This window comes from Osmia bicornis, chromosome 12 (genome assembly GCF_907164935.1).
Source record: "Osmia bicornis bicornis chromosome 12, iOsmBic2.1, whole genome shotgun sequence".
NCBI classification, from domain to species: Eukaryota; Metazoa; Arthropoda; class Insecta; order Hymenoptera; family Megachilidae; genus Osmia; species Osmia bicornis.
The window spans coordinates 3965204-3992373 of NC_060227.1; the positions used below are offsets into that span (position 1 = coordinate 3965204).

General features: G+C 36.6%; 1 protein-coding gene across 2 annotated transcripts in view; it reads left to right on the top strand.

The window, feature by feature from the left end:
- Positions 1 to 27170, top strand: part of LOC114871342 (protein-tyrosine sulfotransferase) — a 143879-nt gene that overhangs the window by 53873 nt on the left and 62836 nt on the right. For both annotated transcript variants that reach the window (XM_029177114.2, XM_029177112.2), the window contains exon 3: positions 2240 to 2294. The gene's annotated coding sequence lies outside the window, so the exon portion shown is untranslated. The remainder of the gene's footprint in view (positions 1 to 2239; positions 2295 to 27170) is intronic.

A 27170-nucleotide genomic window follows, 5' to 3' on the forward strand; every position in this document is an offset into this window, starting at 1 on the left:
GAAGAAGGGGTTATTAACCGGTAGAATGTCGAGCGGGCTAGCGGCTGCCCGTCATAGTTGCCCTCCCTGCCAGCTAAAAATATTCTTTCGCGAATAAACGTCGGCCAAAAAGAGGCACAGCTCGCATCGTCGAAATTATAAGGGTCCTTTCGGCTAACACGTGTGACAGAAACTGAATTTTTATATTAATTTATTTAATTTAATATTCGAACGTAGATAAAATAATTTTTGTTCAAATAATTATTGTACGATTATGCAACGTTTATATTATAAAAGGTAAATGGATGATGACTGATAAAGGGAATGTTCGTGGAAAGCGACAAGATCGATGGCGAGCGTTAATTCATAAGCGGTGTTATTGTAATTAACATGCACTGCAGCAGACTGCGAGGGATAGGAACATCGAACGGGGTAATTAATTTTCGTAGCTGCTATCGTGCGCTTCACGCGCATCCCGAGATCGAGCTTCGAAGTTTCACGTACAAATAGTGCTTCGACGATATCCCGCCTCGTTAATATGCTAACAGAGTTCTTGAGAGAAATTTTCTTGCACATTTTAACGTGTTCCTGTCGGGAACAGATGATTTAAAAAAAAAAAAAAATGGACGAATTTCTCGCTTGGATCGAAACTGTGTTTCTTTCAGAATAAAAGATTAAAATTCTAAGGAATACTTACACTTCACCTAACAAAAGTCTATTAATCTTTACTGCATATCAAAATTTCATATGATACACTTGCGATCAAATCGGACTTTCTTTGGAAAAAATGGCGATAGGGGAATCAAAATCATAATTTTGATGATTATAATATTAGAAGTAATTTAAGAACATAATGATATAATTTTCAGTTATTAAATATTATGAAATTTCAAAGTAAGAAATACAAATTCAAATTCTTTTCAAATAAGTACTTATATGGGGCTGTGTCTTTTACCTCGTCATTCTTCTCCAAACTTCCTACATATAACGCGATTTTTCCTGAGGACCTTTGATTTCCTGAAACCCCATCAATTATTTAATATTCGTGTATCCATTACATCAATTAGTGTATATTAAATTATTGAGTGAAATAGAAATTTCCTTAACTTCCGTGTTCGAATGGGACCCCATAGAGTACAAGAACGCTAGGGATCGATAAAAGCGGTCTCTGGGAGCGGCCAAGAGCCGACTAAACCGATTGAGACTAATCAATTGGGCGGAAGTGGCCCTAATGTAAACCTAACCATTGCCTCCTGGACAAACACGAGATATTTGGAGTGTCCGGTATCCAAGGAGCTGTCATTTGTCCTTGGTCGATCGATTGTCCTGAGGGGAGATTGAACTTGGTTTCAAAGTTTGATCAAAAATTCTGTACCATTATTACAATTATAAAATTAGATAATTAGAAGATATAACTGCGAACAGGTTGATTGCCACGTAAACGTAACTGAAAATTTTATTAGTCCAAAATGAGAATTCCAGAATTTCAAAATTGCAAAATTTTAGACTTTATAAATTCCACAATTCAAGAATCTCAGACCCTAAAAATTTCTAACTTCTAAAATCAACAATTTCTACAATTCTAAAATTTTTAAATATTAGAATTTCAAAGATCCAAAATTTTAGACCTTTGAAGTTTCAGAATTTTCAAATTTTCAAATTCTAGATCCTAAAAATTTCAAAATTACTCACCCCAAAAGAAGGTCAAAGTCAATGTTACACCAATAATAATCGAAGTCAGCGGATTCATTTATTTCTTGCGGTAATGACAAACACTTACATGCGAGTCCCTGTTTTAATTAAAATTGTAATTAAAATTTGCAAAATTTAATAAGTAAAACAGGGATATATTGTACTATGTTTGAAATTCGTCACTCGTTCTTCTCTCGTTTTATCAAGCTATACAAAGTGTCCAATAGAAAATAAGTCTGTCGTCGTTGGTTCCTTGAACACGCTCGTTTTCTCACCTCTCACGTTTCCTTTTTGCGGACGATTTTCGTGGAATTAAAGCGTCGACGTTCTTGGCCGCGCGTCGGTGAAACTTTTAAACGCCGACACGAGCTGTCTTCTCGTGAAACGCTCTCTCCGCGGGCCAATTAAATTTTCCTGCCCCCCTTGGACCGAATAAAAGAAGTCTTCCCTCTTCTCTGTGCTTTCTCTACGCGCTGGATTTTCTGATCTTTCGCTTGGAAATTTCTGTTGAAACTCGTTTATGTCTGCCATAGTTATTTATTAAGATATTTTTTTTATTTCGTTTCAGTGAATTCCATCGGAGTGCGCGGTATTTGATAATTCAACGGTGCGCAACGAGAAAGGTAAGAGAAAATAAAATTTACAAACATAACGAATGAGACAAAATTTGTAGTGCGAGAAACCGAAAATATCTGATCGGGTGAAACAAAAATGTTCGAGTCGGTAGATAAATTATTAAAAAAGATTGCGTTTAATGAAAATCCTTATTCGTGAAATAATAGAAAAGGACGGGGAGATCGTGAAGTCTGGAGAAAATCTAACGATTAAATAGTTGACCAAGGTAATTAAGATTCATTGCACGATTCGCGCAATTAAAAGATAAAGGGTTGAGATTAGCTTGAAACGCAGCGACGTAGGATAAAGAAGATAAGAAAGACGTTCCTTAGCGAATCCGATTCGCGTTGAAACAAGACAATAGAAAAGCAACGAAACAGTAAGTGTATTCGAATTATTTTTTCCTTGCTTGATACTTAACGACGATGAAATTTTGAAAGGGTAAAGAAAGGTTCATGAAAATACCAGCCGAGTAGTTTCAGATGGAATGGTAAGCAAAAATTCAAGGGAAAGAATGCGATTAAAGTTTTCGTTCCGTAGTTGTAAAAGTAACGTTCAAGTATAAAAATATTTAAGGAGCAAACATTTAGAGAAGAGAATGATAACAGAGGTTCAAATAGAAGGAAGCGTAAAAATGAATTAGAAGTTTTACCTTTGGACAGTTAAACCTCCTGTTACGAAATTAAATTTTAAAAAACGTTGAAGAGAATTTTAGAACTTTATAATTTTGAAATTCTGAAGTTTTAATATTTTGAAACGAAGAAAATGGTACTAATAACATATGAAAAGAATTTTTTTCATTCCCTCCCATCGGACAACTATGCTTACGGTACTGTCTTTGAGAATAAAAAAGAAATTAGAAAAGTGTTTTAATTAAAGAGAAAAAAATTCATAAAGGTTTGAATTTTATGCAAAATTCTTTCATTTCAAGTTTCTTTGATTTGATAAAGAATGAAAAGTAATTAAAAAAGTATTTCAATAACGGAAGCTCGAGTTTGTATTCCCTCGAATTCTCTGCAAAATTCATTCCATCTTAAATTTCTCTAATTTCATAAAAATACGAAATGTAACATAGAAAAATATATCAATTAAAGCAAGAAAATTGAAAGGAAGCTAGAATTCCATATAAAATTTATTTATAGAAAATAGTTATCAAAAAATTTAATCAACATCTGTAACAACGAAAAATCCTAATATGTATAAATAATAAATCTACCTAGATATAAAAGAAAAAATGAAATAATCAATTCGAGTCGCCGGTGTCGTGAATAGTAACGACCGTTCCGTGATCACAAAAACCACGACAGAACGAAAGAAGTATTACGAGTTACGCGAATTTCAATCGAATATTCAGCAGGTAAAGGAGTAGTAAGAATCCAGGGTCCAATCGTTCGTGGAAAAGAAAATCATCGTGGATTTCTCGGCGAAGAAATAAAGCTGACGGGAGAGAGGTCACGTCGAGGGAAAGGCAAAGAAATGAAGGTGTCGAGATCGACAATTTTTGGATTAACATTCTGTTCGTTATTCTGGCCGAGAGACGACAAAAGGAGGAAAGAAAAAAAGAGAAGAAGAAGAAAAGAAAAAACAAGAACACGATGGGGCGAGGAAGAAAAAGTACGGTATAAAAGTTTGAGAAGCGGTTAGGTCGCGCGACCAAGTTCGAAGGGGGTAGTTAATTTAATTCACTTCCCCCTCGAGAACTACGAAATCCGTTGTTGCCTTTTTGAAACGTGGGAACTGTTGCTAGAAACCCCGAGGAAAAGCAATGAAATCTGTACGATAAAACTTTCGATCAACTTCCAATTATATCGAAGAAACTTATGAAAAATAATTACACTCGAACGTGAGTTCAACTCTGACCAGGTCAAAGTTCATCCAACGAGTGTTTGAATAATTTTCAGCTTGATGGAAGAAAAATACTGGGCGCTAAAATCGAGGCGAAGGAAAACCGTAAAAGTCTCTCTCCATGGTCCGCCATCAAGCTTACTCTAAAGACTTCGGATTAATCCTTTAACACCCGAAGGCGTTTTTCACTCGATCAGCTAAAAAATGTATGCATTTTCCTTTATTTTTACGAGAAATTCTTGATCGAAGAAGCAGCGAAAAAATGAAATGAGGAAAAAAGAAAAAAAATATATATAAAAAGGAAGAGGAACGACAAGATCGGTTGAAGGATGAACGGCAGCTCGTTTAGTACACCAGTCACGTAGTCGCCTTGGGGATATTTATTATCCCGTTTAAAAATTTGCATCGAAAAATCCGGGTGACTTATTGCGACGAGGTTGCTAGTTTCACGGGAAATTTTCGGACGAACTTTATTCTCTTCCGATGCAACCGTGGCCAACCACCGCCATCATCGGTACTCGTGCATTCCCGTTTTCTATTCAATTCTCGATTGAAAATACGATAAATCCACGATGAACCGACCGACCGTAAAATTATAGTTACCAGCACGATGGAAATATAGAAATTCTGTCCACGTTTCGACGACTCATCGTTCGCGTACTTGTTTCCCGTTGATTTTTCTCCTTCCTTAATGCCATTGAACAAAGTAAATACGTATCGAATGTTAGCAGATTGTTAGCTCTTCTAACGAAACCTATGAAAGTAATAAATAATAAATATTAGAAAATTTAAAATGCAAGCGCAATCATCAGGATCACGTTCTGTCCACATTGAATAAAGGGGTTAAAACATTTACTAATAATATTATTAATAATATCCTTATAACAAAGAGTTCTTAAAATATCCTTTTCTATCTACAGTAAGCTTTTGTTGGAAATTATTTTGTACCATTCAGTTTTGCAACAAGAGTATTAGTTGTTACATATTTTTTAATTAAATTTAGAAGTCGAAGCCATTGGCACAACTAGACAAGGGCCAAGGTGGGCCTGGATCTTCACCATTCTTTAATTAAATTTCAAAATCGAATCTAATGAATTTAGTGACAAATAAATGAGAGATAATGGCAAATACCTCTAGGGTGTCCTAGGAACTTTCATGTTCTGCCTAATGATAAAACCGGTCCTGAGTAAAACCTATATTAAAAAGAAGATAAGATTCCTCCAGGTGGTTCGCTAAAGAAGAAACAGCTTTCGTTTCCAATTCCTTGACCATCTGTACCGAGTATTTCTTATGCTGTAGGTATTGCTATCAGCGAGTTTCTATTCTCGAAAGACAGCAATTTCGCCAAGCCAGCACACGACGAGAAGATGGAAAATAGTCATGACACACGGATCCTCTCTCGTTCTTGTTCCTTCTCTTTCATCCCTGTCCTCGAGCAGAACAACTGAAAGACATTTCTTTTCTTCGTTTGTCTTTCTTTCTTTTTTCTTTTTTGTTCCCCTTTCATTCAGTACTTTTTCTCAATTCTTATTCTTTCTTCAGCAAGTCCCCTAATCCTCTGGTACAGAGGTAGTCCCGATGAAAGGCACTTGTAGCGTTCCCATTTCCCTCTGTTCTTCTCCTTTTATTGTCTTTCGCGATACTCCTGGACGGAATCGAATGAATCTGCCTTTATTATACTTTGCTTTTCGCTACGTTCTTCAACCGGCTGCTCGGTATCATGATTAATTAAAGAATTTTCTTTTTTCCATCCCTTGGTCTTCCAGCTTCCGAATGAACGACGCGGCTATCGTTTAATTACGAGGAATTTATTCGCGACCAACAGCTTTTAATATCTGCCGGTTCGCTTTTACCTCCTGCCGTTTTACCTCGCGTTTGACTCGCGTTCTTTCTTTTTACTCGTTACGAGAGTTCGTACCTGCTTGAATAATCATTTCCACGCCCCCGAGCGAACCGGAAGTCTCATCCGTTTGAAGCAACTCCCCGCGTTCTATCTTTTCGCTGATCCTTCGACGATTCATTTTTTAGCTTCATTTCACCCGACGTTTGTTTTTATAATAGAGGGTAATGAAGCGTGTAGCGTCTTAATGCAATCGTCGCGTCAGGACGGGACAGAAAACATTTCTTATACGGATATATTTTTCGCAATTTGTGTTGGGAAAGTGTAGATATGAGAAATTTAAAATTTCGGCTACTCTGTACTCAGGCCGGGTCCGCATTGTTCGAGTTGGGTTTCTATTTCGTTATTTTTTATTTTCGTCTTATTTTCATCCCTAGAATCACCCCTTAAAATTTTGCCCACCTGTCGTCGAACACCCTATGTACTTTTGAGAATCTCCGACCCGAGCTGAACACTTTTTACTCGGTAATGTTTTAAATAAAATAGGCGTTCGTTAGCGATATGCCATACACTCAATCTTCCATGGACGCGATTACAGAGAACAACGTTGATTCACGTGGAGTTTTTCTCATCACGTTAAACACCGTAGCTCGCATTGTAACGCGTTATTATCGCCGCGAGCCAGCTGGAAAGCTCGCGTTGAAGCCGAGGAACACAAGTTGAAATAACTTTCGACGACACGTCCTATTGTTCCATGGGCGGAACTTAACGGAGTCGAAACGGAAAGCCTCGCGGCTAGGAAGAGTCAAAGAAACACGGACGATGATTAAGAGAACACAAAAGGTACGCCCAAACGGTTCACTGCCCACCCATGGGTACCTTTAGGGGTTCTAGGTTGCTGATTGTCTCGTCAGTGTGTCTTGTTTCATTCGTGTATTTTCCTGGATATGAATTTTATTGAAACCCCCCCAAAAAATGTGGAATATTCAAGGGTGGAAAGGTATATTCTTGGCTGGGTGCAAAAGTTCTGTCGTTTTCTGCAGCTTTGCAGAAACCATGTGGGGTTGGATTAACCCCCAGTTTATATATTTTTAAAAATTGTCAAATTATTGTTTGCGTTTTAAAATAAATTGTTCATATTTAAAAGACAAATCTATTGTTATCTAAAATTGACAGAACTTCTGCATCCACCTCATATCTTTCACAAGTAGTAGGGGTGTTCCACGAGGGCGACGCCTCAGGACGGTCAAATGAAATACTTAAAAATGGAATATCTTGCAAGAGGTCCTTATCGGTTAGCTCGAAACTCCGTGAAAGAAGATCGATCACCTGGAAATAATAGGGTGGTTGTTTGCCCGCATCCATTGTTTATGGCCCTCCCTTTCTCTCGGTTTCGTTTCGAGGGACCATTGGGTTGTTCGTTTTCAAGAATTCCACGCTCGAATCATCGATCGGTCGTTGCTTCGGTTCTTCTTCCATCGAGAAAGTAATTCCAGCCGAGCGACGTTTTACGGAATTGCTGATCGAGTTTGTTAGCGGTAATTGGAGCCTTTAAGTCGTTCGACAAATAATGAGCGCCCTCTAATTGTATCGAGCTTTCTATCAGAAAAGAAGATTCTACCCGGAAATCAACGACCCTTAGCTGTCAGTCTGTTTCGAGACGTCGGGGATTTAATTCGAGATCGTTTTAACGAACGTACGAACAACTTTCAGTGATCCACAGTGCATTAAGCTTCGAGTATTGGAAACGAGAACGTGTGAAGTGTTAATTTCAGCGAAGACGAACGAATTTGATAGCTTGAATTGACTGTAGAGTTGGTTATATGAGTGATTAATTCGATTATATCGGACATTAACGCTTTGATTATATTTTATTTTCTATAATAATTCATTAAATATAAAAAATATTTGTGACACAGTGTTAATAGTTTCAAAAAAGAAACAATGTAGAACAAATTTTTAAAAATGAAATATTAAATGTTATAAAATTCAAATAAAATAATATTTTAAACAGGAAGTGAAATTTCAGCAAATAAAGTAATTTTATTTTAACAATTTGGTTTGTAAAATAAAATATTTTATTTGCTGAAACTTGTATTTAAAATATTATTTTGAATTTTGCAGCAGTTAGTGTTTTAAATATTTTTTTCTCTAAATTTCACCCAGCTCTGGATTTCGACAGCTTCAGTGTGTTAATTTGAAGGCTAATTCATTCAACGAGTTGATTACGAAGAATTTTCTGAAATTGAAACTTTTGTCCACTTGTTCTTCTTCGAATTAAATACAAAATATTGTTAATTACATTTACATCGCTGATCTCATAGGTTTCTTAATAATTCCGATCGTAATAAGAATCGCAAACGAACGATATACATGAGAGATGAGGCGAGGGTGCATTACACTCTCAAGGGAAATCAGTGAGGCACCCAGAATCGCGAATACTTTTTAACTTTCCATTTTTTTTTTCTTTTCACTCTTTCTGTTAGAAAACTTTTTATTTCGCTCGGAGAAACGAGAAGAAGAAGAAGCATGTAAAATTCTCGGTGCCTTTCCATCCAGAGTATTTCTCTTTTGTCTTGCGTTATCCCTCTTACGCTACCGCTTTTCTTCCTTTATGAGGGTGGAAAATGAAAAAGTAAAGGATTATTTCCGGGAACTCGTGGCAATCTCCCTGGCGCACCATTTGTTCGCCTATTATTTCGTTGCGCTCGTAAATCCACCGGTTCGGATAAAAGTCGATTGGCTTTGTGAATTTTGCACGAGTTTCCCGGTTACCAATGAATCTACCAGGCTAGAAGATGAAAATTTCAAAGCAATCATGTCTCTTGCTTTCAGAGAAAGGAAGAAAATTTTATTCAATTTTATTTGAAATAAATTTCAATCATTTTCATTTTTGAATCTATTTTATCAACCAAGGGGATCCTCGAAGATTCTACACCGGGGCTCTGAAATCTTCATCCACCCCTGGATGACTCCCACGTTAGGTATCTTGATGTTTTGGTAATTAATTCAATTGGAAATATTAATCTATTTATCCTTGCTATATTTTTCAATTTAATTTTTCTGCATTCATACCGCCTCTCTATACAGACATATTGCAAGTTATTACTTAATGTATATTCACTAAAAAAATTATGAATTTATAAAGTAAATCGAAGTCAGAAAAGCTCTCTCGAGAGAACACGCGTTCCTCGAAGTTGCTTCTCGGGAATCAGCTTTCTCATTAAAGAAGATTAAACCGAATATTTTTCAGGATGTTTCAAAGAGTTCGGTCAAAGAGGTCCAAAGTTCTTTATTCGTACTGTCCACTTTGGAAAAATTCTCGAGACTGACTCTCTGAAAGAAACGGAACCAAGGGGAACTTTCTTATTTCGTAAAGTGGTTAAGCAATTTGCGATTGAACCATCCTTCAAGTTCTGCTTTGAAATCGCGCCCGTTTTTCTCATAATTAAACTGCCGCCCTAAGGAAGAATCTTCGATCGAGTCAAACCGGGTGTTAAAGTTCGATCGAAGTCTTAATTAATAGAAAAATTTGTATTTCTTCCGGTTAAGTAAAAAAAAGTTTTCATCTTTTGTATAGAACTTTGAGTTGAGAATAAATTAAGTTTAACCCTTTCGATGTTTATGTCAAGTATGCTCATAATCAGTGATAGGGAATTTAGATACTTTCAAGTATTGGTAGTTCCTAGTTACATTTTGAGTAATTATCTAGTTACTAACTAATTATTTATACTCGTCATGAAAAAGAATTCGCATTGCTAGTATTCAGGTAAAACAATAAAAATATTCGTAATTTTCACACATTTTAGAATTAGTTAAAAAATAATTCACTTTTAAGATGAAAGAAAACACCTAAGGAGTTAAAATTGAAGTAGCTTTCTTGTTAAACTTGATCGAGGGTGGGGAATCGTTTTTAAGAATATTATTTCACTGGATTGTCTTACTAAAGGGTGCAAATATTCCGTGGCCGGATTCACCGTAAAACAATCCACAATTCTTTTTTTTTCTTGTACCTTTAACCGTGCACTGCTTCTCTCGGCCCTCGGAAGAAAGGTCACCGTATCACAAAGGGTTGCAAAATGTCCAGAAGCCGACGAGGGTATCTTTCAACCCTTAGATAGAGAGGGATCCTCGTGGTGAAGCGTGCTCGAGCAATCTCACAATGGCGATTAAGTAGGCGCGCACTCAGACATCCCTCGCTCTTTATGGAAAAATCTACCCTGCACCCTACTTTCTTGGTCCTCCGATTCAACGTTTACTTCTTCTCTGTGAACCTTTTGTGATTCGCGGGAACGTGAAACCATACTCGGTGTTTTCAACTCGAAACATCAAAATGAACAAACAAAACAATCAATGTTAACCCTTCTTCAAGACTTACCAAAAAAATTATTTCAATCTTATAGAGGTCAGAGGGTTAAACTGGGGGTGTTCGAGTACCTGAAAATTCGGGTCGGCAATTTTTTATCGGGTTTTGAAAATTCATAAGTGCCCGTAATTTTGGGATCCCAAAATTCGATATGAAAGCACTCTAAAATTAAAAAATTTATGATAAATTTAAAAAATGAGTTGCCATTTCGGGTTGCGAAATGACGGGTACCAGAACAAATTTATATATTGGGAAAATTTTTCTACCTGATCGAATTTCATTATTATCCAACCGGTCCCGATCATTACTCGACTCTAGCCTACTCGACTCGACCCGAGCCGATCCGTGATTCGGGCATCCAGAAACCTCTACATTAAAGAACACAATTGAAATTGAAAAGTTTAGCGTTTCAGTAAACGAGGAGTTGTTGAAGTTTCAAAGTTAACTTATCTCTCAGCTACTTAAGGCTCGAAACTCGTTACTTCGGATCAACGATGAACGGTTTCTTGCGGGGAGAAATGGGTCGAGGGTGAACAGAAACGTTAATAGAATCCGGAGCATTTTGCCCGTTAAGCGGAATTACGATAATCCGATTCGCTGATCCCATCCCGAAATTGATTAAGGTCAATACTAGCTCGGAACTGGTAGTTTCAAATTTCCAGACGGACCCCTGTTGACCTACATGAAACTACAATGAAGCGTATCGGGCAGCCCCCACCGAGCATGCTGATACCATCTCATGAAATTACAGGGAAATTACACGGCCTGGCACATTGAAACTACCTTGAAACTCCATTGAACTTGCGAAACACGCGTGGGAGGCGACGTACATTTTCGAAAGTTCGCACGTTTCTTTAACGTTACCGAGAGAGTTTTCGTCCTCGAGTGCAATCTAAACGAGCAATTTCATCATTAATTTTATCATCGTCAAAAGTACTTTTATTTTTTCACTTTTTTTTACTTACATCTAAGGATAAAATATTAACACATTAATTGTCACTGATATTTATATATTTTTCTACCTTTTTATCCAAAGGGAATCTTACATTAACAATAATTTTTTAAAAATCGAATCAAATCTCTTGAATTGTTTTGGAAAAATAGAACAATTTATTAGAGAACGTGTTTTCGTTAGTTTGAAAAATTGTAATAGTTATACAGGGGTGTCGAAATTTTGTTGCTTAGTAGAAAGAAAGAAAGTAATTCATGAATCTTATAAATTGAACGATCTATATGCAAAAAGATTTCTGCCGATAAAAGAGTGATCCTCCCGAGGAAAAGTGTTGCTCGGTGAACATTTTTCAAAAAGTAGATATTTCATCTACACGATACTTCACCTCTGTACCATAGCCACACCGAGAGGCGGGTAAAATATTTCTATTGGAAGTCTCATATTTTCCTTGCGAGCGGGCAGAAGCATGTGCTCGATGCAACATGAACTTTTATTGCTTCCATCAAGAGAAGAATTGCGACTTCTACGGTGATCCAGCCCGCGGTATACTCGTCGGCGAACTGAATTTTTTCGATCTTACCCCATGCTTCCGATACTCTCTTTCTTCGTTCCACTCCGTTCACTCTGAAAAGGTCGGATAAATAGTTTCAATTGAAACTTCTCTGATACCGAGCAACCAGCCATGATCTGGTCACCGAACATTCGATTTCTACCTTTCGTATTGTCAGCCAGAAGAAGACCACATAAATATTATTTTTCCTTGAAAAATCATATGGATTCTTCTAGCGACACGAACGTCCATTCGGCAAGTCTTTAGCATCGAATGGAAATTTCATACAGCTGACTTTTGTTATATTGCCACTAGGGCGAATCCACGTGGTTTTTGAATAATATTAAATGATAATTTACGAAGGTTATACACATCTATCTTCTCTTTCCCCTCCAAATAAGAGCTTGGAAGCTTGACAAATTTTCCTCTCCTACAGCCCCCTTCGTGGCAATATAACAAGAGTCTACTATACGTGGCTTCTATCTTCTCTTTTCTCCTCCAAATAAGAGTTTGGAAAATTTTCCACTTCTACAGCTTAATTCGTGGCAATATAACAAGAGTCTACTATACGTGGCTTCTGTCTCCTCTTGTCCCCTCCAAATAAGAGCTTGGAAAATTTTTCACTCCTACAGCCCAGTTTGTGGCAATATAACAAGAGTCTATCATACACGGCTTCTATTTCTCTTTATCCTTTCAAAAAGGGCCTTTGAAGCTTGACAAATTTTCCGCCCCCACAGTTCCCTCCGCGGCAATATAACGAAAGTCTACCGTACATGGCTTTTGTGCATTTTATTGAAAATCTTTACGACTTTTTATCGCGATAGGAAGATCCACTCAGAGATGCTTTTAGGCGTTGTCAACCTCAAGAATCCCGCGTGAATCGTTTTATTGAAAATCTTCACGGTTTTATGTCGTAAGAAGCTATACAATAAGTATTTTACAATTTTGAAGCACAGAAAGGAATATTATATAAATCATTTTATTGAAAGTCTTCATGATTTTTATTATAAGGAATCGTATAAATCACTGTAGCTACACGAAGATCCACTCAGCAATATTTCCATGTGTTGTCACCCTCGAGAATACCACGTGAATCATTTTATTAAAAATTTTTACGATAAAAGATCGTGAAAAGTTATGTATGTCTCAGCAGCGACACGAGGATCCACTCAGCAAATTTTTACTTGGAATATAAAATATCAGAAATACTGTCCTTTCAAAAATAGATGCTATATAAATCATTTTATCGAGAATCTTGACTATTTTTCATGATGAAATACCATACAGATTTCAGTATTGATGTGTAATAAAAAGTAAAATTTATTCTGCAGTGTAGTTGTTGACTCACAACAATTTGGATATTGTTATTTTAATATAAATAATAGTTTCTTTTTACATATTTTCATTCAAGTCGGTTCTATTTTAATTGAAAAATTAAGAAAAAATAGTACATGGAATATTGGCTGGTAGGAATAAAAATTGAAAACTTTTTGTTAAAAGTTAAAATCATTTGAAAGATTTAATGCTTTTTTGCGTATAATTATCCTAATCTAACATTTTACTTACAAGTAAATATTTTTTGTTTTTATAATACTTCACTGAAAAGTTTTATAAATAGTGTGGTTGACTTTAAGTTGTCTTACATTTCCTAAATACACGGTACAGCTGAGTTTACCCGGAGCTTCCGGTATTGTTTGCCCGTTTCGATATTGTGGCAGTCGCGAAAACAAACCGCGAACGATCGCGTTTCCCAAAGCTTTTGCTTCGATTCCCGAAGTAAAAGCCAGACTGTTATTCGTATCCGGAAAACAATATTCTGAAAGACAAACGATAGAGCTCTATTCTGCTCGCGGAAGTATCATTTTCTTCATCAAAAGAAAAAGTAGAGTTAATCTATGATGATCAAAAACCAAAGTTACTTATCCGAGTTATCCATAAGCATGTAAAAAGTTGTATTTTTGATCTCTGTTGACTTTTGCATAAGAATATTCTGTCTACAGAGAGAATTTAACCGTAAGCTTTTCTGTTGCTTGTCAGATTGGCAGGTTCTGAATTGAAAACACGAGTCAAGACCCTCAGGATATTATGAATTGTTGAGGAAACTTCACATACGAAATCTGTTTCTTTCAAAGAGGATAGATGAAATTTTTCTTTTATTAAATAACCAAGAAAGGTCTGTCACTCTTGGGTGTATGTCAAGAATTGTGTATGTTATATTACTCATTCGCCTGATCATATTATAATTCAAGTAACACAAAGTAGTTACTTCTTCTACACTGTATCTCTACTTTCTAATTCAGTTAATTTATAAATTTTTTTATTTTTACCATTGACGTTTGAATGGTAATGATGTTTAATTAAAAGTTAATTAAAAATAATCATCTTTATTTTCCATAAAGAGAGAGATGGTTAAAACAGAAAATGATTGTGATATAGTAATCCTCTAAATATTGTACAGAAACATAGAGTTACGATATTATCAAGAAAAATAATTGCTCGGGGAAAAATACCTCTAAGAAACAGTTAAAAAATTTTACATTTACATTTTGTATAATTTAGACCAATTTTACTGTCTCTTTCAAATGCATGTATTGGACTCGATCAGCCATGAGTGGTGTATGAAAATGAACAAATGAAATGGTTTCGAACTAAAATAAGGTGTGCTCTGAGAATAGAGGAAAGTGGTGGAAACTAGCCAAACCAAGCGTCGATCGAATGATTGGTTGGAATTGAAATGACCAGTATCGTAATGGAAATGCAAATGTCGCGTCTGTCGGAACTTCGGTAAAGATCAAACAACCGTTCGATCCGCGTATCCAACCGCAAAGGATCGAACCACGCAACTCGATCTATTATTCGCTCGTAGCACAGCTAGAACCTCTCAATTACCTTTCTGGCGTTTCTGGGTCGATCGACCTCGACATTTGACAAGGCTATTTATATGGGAGGAGCTTAATCGTTCATCGGTTTTGCGCGTAACGCCACTCAAAACTGTCGTTGAGTTTGATCGTCTTGCATACGATGGGAAAGCAGCTATTACACCTTGATTTCACCTCCGAAATTGCTATTAAAGTGTTATTCCTTCGTATGGAAGTTTATCTTCCTCTGTTTTCATTAAAATGTTTATCCTCGCTATAAATAATCTTGTTGTAAAATATTTCAGTCTCAAATTTCAAGTCGCAAAATTAAATAATTATATTCTCTTCAGACCTTTCAAGTGAGTGACCTTAATTATTTAAATTCTGTAACTAATTATGAATTCTTCTGTACATTTTGATCAATTTTTACTTTCCAATTAGTGCACAAATATTAAGCTTAATCACTTATAGGTTCCTCTAGTTAGAAACGATAAAATTTTACAAAACACCTGAAGAATAGCATAATAAATGATAATAGAGCCGCGTTAGAATTATGTTTATCGTATTCAACGATAAAACAAAGCGAAGCTTTGTGCGGCAAGCAGCAGGTAGTTTGCAAGAGACCGAACTTCCTTGGAGAACAGCTAAGGGCAGCTTATTAAGCTTTCGTCATTGATTAGAGAAAGCTGCTTTCAGGCTACGGTGTACGGTATATCAATTCTCTTCCCGGTGATCCACCCCTTACGGTCGTATATATATATATATCATTATGCAGAGAGCATACTAGAACTGGACACAGTGCAGGGAAATATACGCGTAGGTGGCTTTTGGTACTCGAGCTCGGCCAACTATAGAACCGGAAATTTCAACGACCCCTTTCACAACGACCTACCCCAGGAGAAAGCGGCCGTTGCTCGGCTTGTGACGTAGACAGGCGTACACGTAACCCACCCTTAGCTGAGGGGTTAGTTCTCGAATCGTAGCATGAATCACCGGAAGCCGTATCCGTCGGTCTCTGTTCCTTTCATAGATATCGACGGTTCATTCTTTATTTCATTAAATTTTTTTCACACTCTAGAAAGTTGCAGAAATTAATTATACCTCTGATATATAATTGCCCGGTTTCGGTCCCCGATTTTCGGGTAATTATCCAACTGTTTAATGTATTGTATTAATAATCTAAGGTTTAGTGGTGGAGATTAATTAAAAAATAATCCCTACAATACCGCGTGTTAATTGAAGAGGGCAAAGTTAGCTAAAGTCGTTCGAAGTAGGCAAGTTTCGTCCCACGAGACTGGACCGAGAGAAGTCAACCGTAGAAGATCTTTCAAGGGAATTCCTCGAGTTCCCTGAGAAATTCCATTCGCGTAATTCCTCGTTTTCGAGGGGTCTCGTGTGCACGAACTTCTGCCGGTGCATTAACTGGCGATGATCAGACGAGACACGCGAGTGCCTTGAAGCTTCTTAGCAAATTGTGGATAATCATCTGACAGTTTAGATAGACCACTCTCGTCGCCATTAATTAATGCAATGTTTATTTAATTAAAAACATTACAGGTTAATTAATAATCACGACTTTTCTTTATTACCATGCACCCTTATTCAAAATTACTAGGGCAGGAGAAGTTCATGACTGATAAAAAATTAAAAAATTTTTTTCTAATATAATTAACATTAGAATTAGGATTGGAGTTAAACTTAGTAATAGGTTTTGGATTGAGTAGGAATAGGGATAGGAATAGCAATAGAATGCCACTTTGGCTCACTTAACGTTAAAATTTTTATAAATAATTTAAACAAACAAAAAACACTGAGTCGTGCCATTTAGATTTTCGTTTATGCCCAATTTCTTGGAATGATTATGGCCGACTGAGTCTTCATCGTGGAGGATTTTCACGGCGGAGTACGTGCAGGTCAGTCGTGTAGAAAATTGCAAAAATTCTGTCTGTATTTGCACGTTTTTATTGCCGCGTTTGAACTCACGTTTCCGTGCTGCGATGACCAAACTATTTCGTAGACACTATATTGTGTACAGAAGCGGGCTATTTACAAACCTCCAAGTATGTTTGCTCGCCTTTTAAATTGTCTGTTTGTTGATTTACCTGGTTCCACGTCCTTCCACTGGCTTCCTCGTTTGTCGTTCACTCGACAGAGTGATGTCTAACTCGAAATAGGATCAACAATTTTCATTGTTTCCTATTTTTAATTTTACAATTCAATTAGAATCAATTTTAAATAACGAGGTCCAAACTCCAGCCATTTATTAAAAAGATATTCAAACTCTACAAATTTTGTTTCATGATTAAACTTATTGTTAGATAAATTATTGTAGAATTAGATATTAGATAGAAATGATTTTTGAAATGAAAAAAATAGAGGAAATTAAATTAATAAATTAATAAAATGATAAGTAAAATAATTTGAAATAAGAAATCTAAAATCTACCATTTTTACTCATTCAATAGTTTTACTTTTAAATTCTAAATTCGTTTCCAAAGAATTCCCTAAAAAATCCAAAAGAAAGTTGCATTGAGTTGTAGCTATACACTTTCCTGTCGATAAGAGTTGTTATCGATCGGATTTGTCAAGAAATCGGGTAATAAAGGTACTGTGAACGGTATAGGAGGATAATCAAAGACGTGACCAATTTCAGCCCGAAGGCGACGAGTTTGATCCGGACCATCCATTCGGTCGTTTCGTCGCGTCACCCTTAAGCCTCTATTTTACGAGTTACCACGTGGAAACGCGTTCAAGAGCTTTCATCGAATCTTCAGTCTTGTTCGTTTCTCGAGTTCTTTGCTTGTGAGCTGTCTGAACGTCAGCCACACGATCTGCGATGCTAATTTATGGACAATAACCGTGGACCACTGTAATCGTTATGAATTATGGATCGAATTAGAACCGGCTTCCTCTAACTTGGATCACAGACACATACTATAAAGCGATTTCATGTTCACGCCGGTCTGGAGATTCTGAAACGATCTTTTCGCAGTTTACGAGCCACGCTTCGCGATCCCTCACGCTTCTTTCCTCTTCGTCGACGAATAAAACGCGGATACGAGACGTGATTCGCGTTCAACTCCGAATCGTCCAGCTTTTCGAGCAATTTTATAGCCGTCTGTTGTCTTGAAACGAGATCATGACAGTTTGTGTTTAACTTGTTAACTGACATAGAAATAACTGTATACAGGGTGTTCTATAAATGCGTGTCAATCATTTTTGAACGACGGACCAGGAAGAGAGTCACAGTTTCAACCCATTTAAGTCTGAAACTAATTTGGAACTTTCAAATTTTTAAAGAAAGAGATTTATATAAATAGTGTAAAATTTAGAAAATTAAAATAATACAAATTCGGTACAGTTGTGAATTAGTTTGTAAATAGTTAACTTCTTAATTTTGATAGTTAATTTATCTCTTTTTTTTGTGAAGAGATTCAAAGTAATGTGGACTTGACCCGAATTAAGAGAAATATTTATAAATAGACGGATCGATGGTCCTCGGGTTTTCCAGGAAAGTCGGTCAAGTTGCAGGTGTAAATTGACGTTGATTACAAATTGTAATTTCGAGCCTCTTTGTTACGTGTTAAATGCGAGCACGAATGAGAATCTGACCCTTTGTTTCATGATTTTTGTCCCAGCGGCCTTCTATTCTTTCTAGCCACGAATTTCTTCGTGTTTTTCTCCTCTCAAAAATGTGGCACGCTCTCGCCTCGAGGAATTCTTGTACTCAAACTTTCAAGTAAAATTCATGTTGTGTTAAAATCTATTTTTCTGAAATATTAATTAAACATCACTAATTATTTCTCCATTAAAATATAATCATTTTCTAATTTTAGTTTTTAATTTGTATTATATACAAAACTCCCTTATTCTTATTTTAATTTTAGGTTGATACGTTCAACCCTTTCAATTGTACAAAAATATAATGATCACCAGTGATCCCTACTACAGTTAACCTGTTAAATGAAAGGGTTGCATATGATATGAATTAATACAAAATTAAATTAAAATTGAGGCTCTCTCCATGATTCGTCGTCCGAGAGTTAATCTATAAGAAATTTTATCAGCGAACAATTTTTAGTATGAATTTCGATTTTTATTTTTCTATTTCCCTTTAATTTATTTAATATCCCGTGGGGAAGTGTGAAAGCATGTCCTTTGTTAGCAATTTTGTTAGGAGGAGATCGTTGAGTCGCTGTCATCGTTATTTCGAAGGTCCTTTTTAGTTTCATCGCTGGAGATCCTGGAGTCTTGGCTCAGCAGGATCTCGACAGTTTATTAGCTACGAGATACGGTAAACTTTTCGATCGAAAGCTCTCATTTCATTCTATATATTTTTTTTTTTCTGAAACTTGTTAAAGTTTCCGAGAAGATCTCCTGTAATTAGAGAATTGGATGCTCGAAGAAGTGAACTTATTTACAAATTTCTTGCTTGCATATAATTAATTTAATACACGAGGCTTATTTTACTATGCTACTGGCTTTAATATTTATTTTATGAAGATTTGTAAGGATTGCACAGGAAGAAATACGGTAGAAATGGTGTTTTTAGGGAAATCAGTGATACAGGTCGATGCATGGTCAGACGGGAGGAAGAAAAACGATATACAACCTTAGGCAAACGATTTCTCGAGCTTCTGCTATGAAACTTTCATATCCTTTTCTGCATTTCCAACCAAAATCTCACCCTTGAACTTTCTTCGGGGTGTGAGAGCTTTTTTTGAATTCCTAATACACAACGAAACAAATGCTTTCTACGTTCACCTATTTTGCCCTACAAATGCAATTGTTCATTTGATACCTTTCATAATTAGTACAATATTTATTCAGACATGGATAGCTAATCAATTATTATAAATATATTTTATTTGTTAACTCGCATAATTGCTATTTTCTGCAAAACGTTTTTGAAATTTAGAATGATTTTTTTTGGACAATATTTAATTTGTTTTTTATTATTTAAGAACTTAAAGCCAAATGTATCATTTTTAATCGAAAGAGATTCATATATTGAAAGAACAATTTTTGAAACAGTGGTGTGAAATTTGAAAAATGAAAATAATTGAAATGCAAAATTAAATTAAAATTGGAGCTCTCTCCATAGTCCGCTCTCCGAGGATTAAAAGATATGTATGGGGCTTGACATTTTATTGTAAAATACAATATTTTGTCAATAACGTTTTAGCATTTTTTCGATTACAATAAATTCAATTAGAATGAAAAAATATTTTAAAAAATGTTCTTTGTTGGCTCATAAAAAAAATAAAGAAATATAATAATATCAATTTTTGAATTTTCATGGAATGACATTGCATTACAAAATATTAAATTCGTGACTTCCTTCCACTATAGTAACGTGTTGACGAATTGATGCACTGTATTATCCTCTTAGTCCTTCACCCTGCGGAAATTTACGTAGAATAGACGAAGTGTTTCCACTGGAAATGGGACAGGTCTAGCGGAAAACCGAAGCTCCAGGGAACGAGGAGGTTAATCTTATTTTCGAGGCAAGGACCTGTTCGAGCACACCTTTTAAGGATGTCCCACTGGTTTCTGGTGATACGCCCGTCACGTGAAACGACCACGTTCGGTTTACAGTTTTCGATGCTGGTTGCACCTTCTTTTCTTCGAGCTTTTGTCTATCCTGAATAAAAGATGATAAGCCAGATAGCGGTCGACTGATGTACCTTCAGGGCTGACTTAAAGGACACTGCTTTCCTTCCTTGAATTTATTCATACCTCGGTGTCCCTTTCTCTGGACTTTGAATAAGGAGAATTTTTGATTTGAATTTATAATGCCAGCAATTTTTCAAATTTTTCAAATTTTTCAAATGGAATACAAAGCAGAGAATAAATTGCTTAATTCTCAACTGATATAGTAAAATACAGAGACTATTTGAAAAATTGCAAAAAAATTTAATTATCTCTGAAGGTTTTCCTAATTACAAAAAACAACATATTTGACTATTAAGATATTTAGTGCCATTTATTATTTTACTGTATAGAGTTCTCCAAGATCCCACCGTAGTGATAATAAGTTAATCCCAAATTAAAATTTTGGCTCTCTCCAACTTATTATTCTATCATTGTTATTCCTTGCTTCTTCCATATCCCATTGGTATTCAATTCAAATTTTGATTCCATCAATAGGAAAATTGACTTTATTCACCCTGTTATTGTTTCACAAGCGGTAGCTTATCGTTTTGCACCCACTTGTAGATAGACTTCACAGCGAAGCTCTTCCTTCATCGTTCAATTTTATCCAAGGGAAGGAGCTGTCGCGTCTAGAACATCAACAATCATTTTCTGACCTATAGCAGCAGGAGCAGGCTGTTTTGAACCGGGGTAAAAGATGCAAATTGAAAGTCAATATTACACAGTTCACGCATACATCCCTTCCAATTTCTACGCTTTGTTATTTCACATTTTCCTTGTAGGCGTAACAAACGATCTAATAAAACTGCGCCGTTTCCAAACGAATCGAACACTATTATTCTATCACCGTCAGAGTAAGATCCTTCCCCTTTGTCCTGGATATCCTTACAGATGGTGACCTTTAAATTCTACTTTCCTTAAGCTTGGCTACTTTGTTAGAGAGACGTGAAGAATGCCTCGCTTGTCTATGAATTTTCTTCGCTCTTACACCTGTGAGAAAAAGCAGTCGTTTTCTTTGTACTCGGTTTTTTTTTAACACTTTTGGGTAGAATTTTATGCAGTCGAAAGATCCATATTGAGTACTACATTTTAATTTATTTTACAAATCATGAAAATTAATGTTTAATATTTTATGAAAATCATAAAATTAAAATCGGTATTGAGTACTACATTTTAATTTATTTTACAAATCATGAAAATTAATATTGTGTTCGGTATCTCGGTTCTTTATCCTATAATGCTAAGTATCTTCAATTTTTTAAGTCGACGCTGTTGACCCTGATCGAAAGAGATGAATTAAAATCCCGGTAACGTCGATCCTGTCCGGAAATTTTTTCTTTTTCACGTGACAGGGAGGAATGAAAGAGAGCCTGTATAACACGATGAACAAAAAGCTGCTGTCGGATCCGACTTGACTGTCCCCCGCGACGATCTTAAGATCTTAAAATCCGGGAATCCGTTCAGACTGTTCCATCAGCCTCAGAAAAATTCCATTGTTCGCGCGGATCCCGATGCTCTTCACCCCTTTTGCTTTCTCCACCCATTTTCCACCCGTTTGCATATTCTATCCACCTTCGTCGAGTAGAGTGAAAAGCGAGACGATATCCGTTGTTCCGCGGACTTTGTTTCCCGAGCGTATTATCGACTGACGAGCAGATTCTGTGTAAAGTCGATCCAGAAATCGAACCGAACGATATTCCAGGTGGAAACTGGAGGTTTGTTTATGGCACAGAAGGAGGGTGGTAATTTTTATACTAATATATATTTTTCAATATATTAATTTTGAAAAAAGTATTAACATACTTGGGTTGAAAATCGTTTAGGTACTTAGTTTGAAAATTCTTTTTTTTTGAAATTTTCTACTTCCCTTGACGTTATTTACTGCATTTTGTTATTCTCAATGTAAAATAATTAAGGTACTAGGATCGAAAATTGATTAATTCAAAGGATATCTTAGGGAGAGACCACTAAGCTCTCCCTCTCTCTCCTTTAAATATCATTTAAACTAATCAATTTTCGACCCAGGTACCTTAATACTTTTTTATAAAGAATTAAAAGGCCCTTCGATTGACATATAACAAATTATATAGTTTCATTTAAAAAACCGAAATTGACCTTGAAATTTCTGAAACGCCTCCACTTTCGGTATCGGCAGATGCATTAATTACTGCTCCAGTCGACGTCATTTAATTGAACCTTACACAACTTTTCACTATCTTGCACCATTTTATAAATATAACTTAGCCGAGTGGATAATGTATGCTGGAAAATTACAAATTTTCAAATTATGATTAGTATAATAATTTAAAGACTGCTAGTATTGCAAGATGACAATCGTGGCTTTCTTCTGAAACGAAAGGATTAACGGAAGTGTCGATTTACCTCTGGAGTTACAGAAAGGATCTGGAAGGTGGAATCTCGAGAACGTTGAATTATTGGCTATCGTCCTGGCGATAATACCGAGTCCGTGCTTCCACAAGGATCCTGCAGGATGAGAATATTGGCTATCTTTTTCATCATCTCGTGGACAATACACGTTTACGACACTCGGTTTACTTTTTTCCGTTTGAACTATCGCGAAGGCAAGTTCTTTATTCACCATGAAATAACGAGACCGACTGTAATTCATCATCTCTTATCGCATAAAAGTATTATCGTCCAGAGTGTAAGAGAGAGATTTAGGGAAAAGTTACTATGCGTAGGTACGGCTGGATGGAACCAGTTCTGTTCTGAATTCGTCGCTCGTTCTTTGAAAAGTAGAAACTAGGGCAGACGGTGAGTCTATTTCGAATGAATGTGCAAGGACTACGTTTCTGTTGGATGGTTTCTCTACTTCTTCTCTTTCTTTTTTTCCCCTTGCTTTTATTTGAGAATGATTGTATCTGCCTCTTGCGAAAAGATTGTTTCAGTAACTGGTCAAGAGAGTGAAAAAGTAAATCCATTGAAAGGATAAATCAGTTTAGGAGGTATTATAAAAATTAAGTGCTTAATCTTAATTGAATTCCCTCGGACGGCGGACCATGGAGAGAGCCCCAATTTTAATCTAATTTCTATTTCATATTATTTTCATTTTCCAAATTTTACATCGTTCCTTTAAAAATTATTTTTCCAATACAAGTTTGACTCTCAGTTGACCCAGACTTCGCTGTTCCAGGGGTTAAATCGATATGAATCTCAATTTCAATTTTTCCATAATTTTTTAATTCGATCTCTGGAATTAAGCGTCACAGTTGAACGCGTATTTCTTTGTGCTCCCTGGCTAACAAAGAATTATTGACACCGGTTTCTTCGACAGTGAGGATCGATGTGCAGGTCTGACGCGTGTCAGACACCGTAGAAAGATGGTCTTCGTGGTCTATCGATTTTTTCCTCGCTATGGAAACGACTTGATGACCAAGTTAGCGTCAGAAATCAAAACGTTCGCTCGACTATGTCATCCCGCTATGAAGCTGAAATCAATTTATGGATACGTTCAATTCAATTCTACTTTCAATGAACAGAGAAACGGAATGGAAAATGAATGTTTCCCTCTACATTGTATCTTTCGTTCTCGATTCAGTACTTGGGAATGATTTTATCCTTGTGTTTGTTACGAAAGTGTGGATGAAATATATGTTAATGAGGGAAGGGAAATGAAGTAATATTTCAAGGAAAGAAAAAAACAAATCCGTGGTCCTCCTTCGTTAACATTTATATTGAATTAGAAATACAAGTCGGAGCTTATTTACGGAGCAAGAATGGGAGAATACGAAGGTGGACAATCATATCCACGGGTGTTTTCATCTTCGATCCGACTAGAATAATCCTGATTACGTCAGTTGCGCATACGATCCTTGGAATGAGTAAAAGCATCGGAATAGAGCGAAAGGAAGTCGCGTAAAAATCGTTTGAGAATTCAGGACCAGGTTATCCTGGTCGGCCATTTGCCAGAAGCATCCGACGAAATTAGAGATTCCAGGTTGGATTAGGAGGAGACTGAAATCCGTGTGGAATCCGCTCGATTTCCACTCATTTCGCCATTCCTTTTCTTTATTTTCTTCCTTCTTGTCCGTAGGATCTCGTCTGGCTTCTTCGTGTCAGCCAGATTTGTTTTCGACGCAGATCCTCCGAAGAGAATGTTCCTTTGTTTCCTGGATTTCTGTAATGAATACAAATTATTTATGGGGTGTTCCTTCCTATTTGATATTATTAAAAATGGAATTTAAGCTCTGGATCCTAAGACTTAAGATGGCGAAAGTGGCGAAAGAAACAAGGATTCCTTCAGAAGATCGTCGACGCAGGGTCCCCCTAGATTTTGGACATTCCAACTCTAATTTTTCTAGAAATCTGTCTGATCATCAAATCGTATCCTAACACTATGTTTCCCTAAAAAATCGTCTCTTTTCGAACTTGTATCATAACACTATGTTTCACCATAGTTACCAAGGATTCCTCCAGAAGATCGTCGACGCAGAGTCCCCCTAGATTTTGGACATTCCAACTCTAATTTTTCTAGAAATCTGTCTGTTCATCAAATCGTATCCTAACACAATGTTTCCCTATAGATATCAAAATCGTCCGGAAGTTCGGCGACGCACGGCACTTGTACAGCTAATTCCCATAATACCTTCTTCCTCTGGACTATACCCTGTTACACAGAACGTATTCAATACCTAACCGAGCAAGAAATAATTAACGTCTCATAGCGGTCGGTATATAAATGCAAATTCGCAATCTTCTCTCCGTTCGCAGTTCCAACGGAAAATTTGTTTCAATTAGCTCGAACGAAACCATCTCGTAATCGTATTATCCCTGTGAACACGACGCGAGGGAAATCTTTGTTCGATAAAAGAGAAAAGAAATTCGCCCGGTACCTACGTTCGGGCGAGGGGGGCGAGAATTCAAGCTCGCGTAAAGCAATTTCAACCGTAATTAGGATATAATTGTTTTCCAATATATCGGGGCTCGTAACGATGCAACGAAACACTGGATAACTGCACGGCAATTTCTTGGAGAAACTGCACGAAAAATTGCGCTCTGGTTCGCCTTCGAAACTTGGCTAAACAGGAGCTACTTTAGTAAACGCTTTCCTTCGAACGACGTTACACACATTAACCTTTGCTTCAGCCTGTAACGACGCGTTCGATTACTATTACCAGAGACATTATCGATTCCGTTCGATTCACTTGGAACAATCTCGTTAGACAAGATTGCTAACATCTTGTAAGCTAAAATCCATTGCATCCTCTTCATCGATCAGGCTATCCAGGATGCTAAAAAAGTCGTATAAAAAAATATTGGTACACGAATATAATTTGTCGATTGTCGAAACGCGTCTGTGAAATATTCCCTTTGAATTAACAAACGACCCGAACGATCCTGTCGAAAGCGATAAGGATACTCGAGAACTGGGTGACCGAACACGCGATAGCACGGAAACACGATACACTCATAGATTATGAAAGAATGCAACTCGACGATAGCCATCTCCAATTAATCAATGCTTTTTGAAGCTTAGAGGGACGTGGTGCTCGTTAATAGCATATGGCACCCATTTGTCATTCGATAATTGAAAGAAGATTAACTTCGATTGAATGAAATCAAAGAAGTCCAGGCAATCATTCTAAAACGAAAAATTGATCAATTCATTCTGAATATAAATATGGGTATTACACAAAGATGAAGCAATCAACCTGATCAATCAAATGAAACCAACTACAAATATTGAAAATATTTTCACCAAACAGCGGTGCACGTAATAACCGAGCCGTGAGAGGTTCAAAACTCTCATTAGTTCCAGATTCATAATATTGAATTCGTGACGCGCTAATTACCGAAGGTCCATTGGTACAGCTTATTGAGGATGCAAAATGTATCTGGGATAATGAATAATTATAACAAGAATGATGTATAGAGGAGTGTTCGAGTACCTAGGGTATCATTAATCCAAGTAATTAGCAAGTAGGAGAATATTGTTTAAAAACAGATGACACAGTCGTTTCATTCGAGGGAAACTATTACTTTGCGATGTCGATTCGAGGTTGTAACGATATCTCGTGTAGGAAACGGTGTCGTAGATCCATCCTTGTCCCCGGAGGAAAACGTCGAGCCACGAAGTTAATTAACTGTTGCATGTACATCCACGCAAACGTATCCTTGGAAATCCATCTGTCGCATTCCCGTGGCCGAAGGCGACACGGCGGTCTCTCTTTCTGGTCCGCGCTTCGCGTCGCGACGAGAAGCTGTAGACAGTAAACTTGTGTTAATTGAAATGTACGACGCCGACTCAGTGCGTCTCCTAATAAGAGTTGCAAACATACTAGCATCCAATCTTGATCTCGACTCGGTTTTGAATTATAATTCGCTAAATTTCGCACGATGAAATTCCGGTCCAATGGATTTGTCAGTGAAACATGACAGCAACGTTTCCTGTCTCTTTGTCCACCTAATTTTCTCTCGTACTACTGTTAAATTCGCTTTGGAAATTTATTATTATTGCTCCTCGGAACAGTGAATGTGAAATGATTCAAGGTAGCATGATACCCGAGTCGAAATTTTAGTCTCGCTTTGAAACTATCAATTAAGACCGAGGAAGGTTGGAAGTTGAAATTTAAGATGGTGACTTGCGGAGTACTTGAAGTCTAGTTAGGACCTTGAGGTGCTGTAACACTTACGTCCGCATTGGACAAGTTGAGACTTAAACCAGAATTTATGAAATCCCAAGTTTATCCTTTAGGTCTTAGTACCTATAGAAGACTTACTCATTTAGGTTTCGACCTAGAAGTCTTCGTGTATACTAATGTAATCGAGAAAATAATTTTACAGTTTTGTTAATTCTG